The following is a 5,216-nucleotide window of genomic DNA, read 5'->3' on the forward strand; positions in this document are numbered from 1 at the left end:
GGGGAACACTATTTGTATCTAATGGGTAAAGTCCAAGGATGCTGCTGAACATCCTACAGTGCACAGGACAACACAACAACCTTCCCACATCCACCTCACAACGAAGAATTATTTGGCCCCAGATATCAATAGTGCCAATGTTGAGAAACCTTCTTTTAGACAATAACCACACCCATAAATCTTTTAGGGGCAGGTCTTTCTCTACCTCTGGTCCCCTGTGGGATGAAGTTCTTGAAATTATTAGAAGACTTTATGTCTAACAGAGAAGTCTTTATGTCTACAAGGCTTTTTGTCTACCTGAAATTGTCTTTGAGTTACTGTCTTAGTTGTCTTTGAGATTTATCAAGGAACTTAACATCCCATATGATTTGGTCTTTGTTTTGAAGAAATTCATACTCTAAGAATCTTTTTCTGGAGAGTCTGAAGATGAAAAAAGCAGTCTTTTTTTGATCCCAGAAGGCTTGACCCTTTATGTTTTGTTTAAATTCTGCTAAAAAAACAAAAACAAAAACAAAAACAAAAAACTAACTAAAGAGTTTCATCTTTATTTTATTTCTTTTTTCTTATGTTTTAGTTTAGGCAGCTAAAAGAAGTCAGTAGAGGCTTGAAATTTTACCTTCACATATCTCCAGGCATCCACATTTCTACTAGGTACTCTTTCTAGTTTCCTCATTACCATAGGTGACAGTGTTGTCAAGTTTTCTGCCACTACATAACAAATGCCTCTTTTCTTTGGCTTCCAATAACATTTTCTTCACTGTCTTCAAATCCTGCTTGAAGTCCTTTCAGGATATGCTAACAGTCTCCTGCAGACCCCCCTAGCTTCTGCCTATTGCCTACTCCCAAAACCAATGCCATAAGTGTTTAGATTTTAGTTCTCGGCAGTAAAGGTCACCTTGCTCTTGTCGGGCTGTGGTGGCTGCAACTATTCATTCATGATTGCCACTAGCCAAAAGTTTGGGCTCCAAAAGTTTAGTTTATGTTTCCCCAAACTAAAGTCTGAGCGAAGGAGACAGATACAAAACAGGGTTGAGAGAGGAGAGTAGTGAGATGAGGAAGGATGAAAAGATCACATAAATGTGCATTAATGAGGTCACTGATGTGGTTTAGAGGAGTTTGAGTCTGCTGGGACCTTTTGAGAAGCACATATAACACCACCCAGAATGTATCCACTGAATAGACAGGGATCTGGATCATTTATGTACCAGCCCTTACCTTACCAGGTAAGGTTCTCCTGGGTGGGTTAACTACCTTGCACTCTGGAATATGCTTGTGCATGAGCAAAATGAGGACTTGTAGGGTTGGAGAAAGCTTGGAGACAAAGAGAAAAGGTACACAGTGTGTGCATGAGGTGGGATGGTGTCTCTCTGAGGTGAGTCCCTGTTCACATGGAATATCTTCTGCAGATGCTGCTGAAACCAGGCCAAGGGGATGGGATGGTGGGGCGCTGGGGGAACACCAGAAACATCTGCTACGCTAAAACATTATTTGGTAGGATATCTTATTTTTCTTTCTGGAACCTTTTTAGGATTTTATCTTCATCTCAGGTGTTTTAGAATTTCATTATTATGTATCTAGGTATAGGTTTCATAAAATTTATCCTGCTTGGCACTTGGTGACCCCTTTAAATAGGAAGTCTCTGATCTCTTTTTAACTCTGGGAATTTTGAATTCTTACATAATTTAATTTCCTCCATTTTCTCTATTCTTCCTGAAACTTCTATTTGTTGGGAATCGGATCTCTTATATTTTCCATATCTTTGTCTTTTTGCTATATATTCTAGGATATTTCTTTAACTTTGTCAGCCAGCCTTTCTACTGAACTTTCAAGTTCACTAATGTTTTTAATTTCTAAGAACTCATTCATAGATATTCTCTATTTCTTATCTATGGCATTCTGTTCTTGTTACACAGATATGTGATCACATCAATAAAGGAAATCTGTGTAGTTCAAGGAGTGGAGCAGACGCCTGTGGTGCACTGAGTCCCATCCCATCCATCCACATGTGATTTCACTCTTTGGTGCAGTAGATGGTTCCGTGTGGGCTCAAACTTACCTAATACTGACAGCCTCCCACATTCGGTGTGCATCCTTTTATATTTTGTCTCAGAACCTCTTCCAACATCTTTTTTTGTCATCTGTGTTTTCTCCAGGATTAGTTATTTGACTTGTTCTTTTTGATATTTTTCTCTGTATTGACTATTTTTCCCCTAATTGTCTCAATAATTGGGTTTACATTCATCTTTATGAATAAAACACAATGTTGATTGACCTGAGCTGCTGGAATAATTTTTTTCTGTCACTGTATAGAGTTGTTTTTTATCAAGCCATTAAATATTTTCCTTACCTAGGTGGGCACTGTGTGTGTGTGTGTGTGTGTGTGTGTGTGTGTGTGTGTGTGTGTGTGTGGTGTTATTGGCAATGAGCAGGTTTTATTTGAAGATGTAGAGATGGCAGGATCCCTAAGAGAAGGACAGCCTCAATCGGGGCACAAAATTCCACACATGCAGCATTTCTTCCCAAGTTATTGATTTAATTTCTTTAGAAAACAATTCTCTGGTTTATGCTTCCTGAACATTCAAGACCTGTCATTCACTATTCACATAGGAATGGGGACCTCTTTGGAGGGACCAAGTTCAGTGGTGGGGACAGTTTTTTAAATTATTTTCTTTGATTTCTTCTCTATAATACTTTCTTACTCCCTAGGCCTGCCACTTCTTAGCTGCAGGCTTTTCTGTTTCTCTAGAAAGAACAGTTCCTACAATTGCTGGCACCTGTTCCTCTTCACTTTCTAATACATGGCTTCGTCTGTCTTGCATAGTTTATCTGCCTTTGTAATCGTCTGCTTTTTATTGTGTAAAAACCCATCAAAATATTTGGACTGTGGATAGCCTCTCCACTCCAAATCTTATAGCGGCTTTGGATTCATCCTCTATTATATGTCTTTATCATCAGTTAAGTGAAATTTTGAGAATGTATTTTCCAGTACATGTTTTCAATCTGTCATTTTAACCTGGCATTTAGAAATCGTTCCTTTTTTCTTTTTATTTATTTAATAAAGGTTTATTGTTTCTAGTAACAATTTAAAAGTCAATGTAGGAAGTATTTTATATTTTGGGATTTTTTTTTCTTTCTAAACACTAAAAGGTTTTCTTTTATGAAGAAGTTGACTGATTTTTTTTTCCTTTATTGATCACTAGAAGAGGGCAGCCAACCTAATAGCTGTACGTTGCAGATAGGAAACATTTTCCCCAGTGGTTATGAGCTCTTTTTTTAAAAAGATTTATTTATTTGAGAGAGAGAGAGAGAGAGCGTGAGCTCATGGGGGGGAGGGGCAGAGGGAGGGAGAGAGAGAGAGAGAGAATCTCAAACAGACTCTCCACTGAGTCAGGAGCCTGACTGGGGGCTCAATCTGAGATAATGACTTGAGCCAAAATGGAGAGGTGGACGCTTAAATGTGAGCCACCCAGGCACCCTGGTTATTAGCTCTTCTAAAGAAAGTAGTGTGGGCTTCCTGTTGGTTGCCTTTTCAGCTACTCTTTCCTGAGATCTGCCCCCTTTCACTGCTGTCCCATTCACTTAGCTAAAGGGGTTGCCCTAAGGGGCAATGCTTAGACTACATAAACCTGTTTTTGACCATGGTTGCCTATTTAGGAGCTCTTTTCTCTGACACAAGCTGGGGGATAGGGTTATGAGTGACCCTTTCTCTGGGTATTTAGTATTGGTGGCTACATTTTCCAGTTTCTATGAAAGTGACAAACTAGTTGGGAAGGTGGGGGTAGCTGGGAAAATGAGAGTTAGCAAGTGTGAGAAAGAGAATAAAATAAACTGTCAGAAAGGAGAGGTTAAAGGAATCCTGTTCATTCCAAAGGCCTGCCAGGTTCTCTGCCCTTGTATATAACATCTTTGTAGCCTGGCTTTCTCATATTGGCTGGAGTAGGTTCCTCTAACTTGAGGCAATCAATCAATCAGTAAAAGTCTGAACTAATATACCACCCTTCCAGTGAACTATAAAGAATATTGAGTGATCAGTTGTTTTTAATTAATGCTATTCCAGATTTTTTTCAATGAGATTTGGTACTTCTAGTCCTGAAGCCAAATGGTAAAAGGGTTCCACAGTCTTAACCCAATTTTAAACTCTCCACATAGTTTAAAAACCATTACTCTAAGATAATCTTCTATGATGCCTTTTATCCTTTAAGAGAAACAACTCAATGCCTGGGGTCTTGAGGCAGAGGCCTTTGACAGGTTTTTTGGGAATGAACTTTGAGTGCAGCTTGACAAAGTCTTATTGTTTTGACTGGGAAAGTTAGGGGACAGCGGAGTCAGAAGAAACCAGTCGAGTGCCAGGAACTGAACGTGAATCGGAGACAGTTCTGACTCTGAAAATGAATGGAATATTGGAAGGAACTGGTAGTGGGAGAATCCATGGAGATGGAGTCCATAAAGTTTGTATTATATTGTTACTCATTTGGGATCAAACTCTGCCTTCTGGTCCCTGAAGTAGGAGAAACTGCTAAAAGTATCATTGTGGCTTATCATTTTCTGAAGGCTGAGCAAGATTTAGGGCTTATTATGAATTTAAGAAACAACATGAACATGTAGTTAGAACATCACAAAGCAACATGATGAAAGTTCTACTGAAGGTTTTGAAGACTAAAATATTTCAAGAGATATCACATTTGGTTACTGAGAATATATACATGCAAAATTTCAATTCCTGAAGGAATTGCCATGTGTTTGAGTTCTCACTCGAAATGCATGCTCCCTTGTGTATTGTTTAAATGCACATATAAATATTAGGAAACAACCTAAAAGGCTCCTCTTTTTGTCTGAATGCTTTAAAACTACACTTAAAATAAAGGCAAACAAGGAGGGCCAAGGCCCTGTCTAAGCTTTCTTTTCTCTAAGCTCTCCCTTCTCCATTTCCGAGGCCATATTTCAGACCACTCTACTTTTTCTCTTAGGTTATTTATAGTAAAAATGAGGGGAAAGACCTATTTTATGCCAGTTGTTCTCTCAACAACGTTGTCATGTAATCAACTATTATCCCCATTTTATAGTTGAAGAAACAGGCCAGAGAAGTCACCCAACTGGTGAGTTGTAGAAACCTTTGGCTTCTGAATCTGTTCTTCATCATCACGACACATTGTGCAATACAAAATCCCCAAGTGGTATTTGAGGCAACCACCTGTCCTCAGCTGTCCTTGTAGAGA

This window comes from Zalophus californianus, chromosome 1 (assembly GCF_009762305.2).
Source record: "Zalophus californianus isolate mZalCal1 chromosome 1, mZalCal1.pri.v2, whole genome shotgun sequence".
Classification (NCBI taxonomy): Eukaryota; Metazoa; Chordata; class Mammalia; order Carnivora; family Otariidae; genus Zalophus; species Zalophus californianus.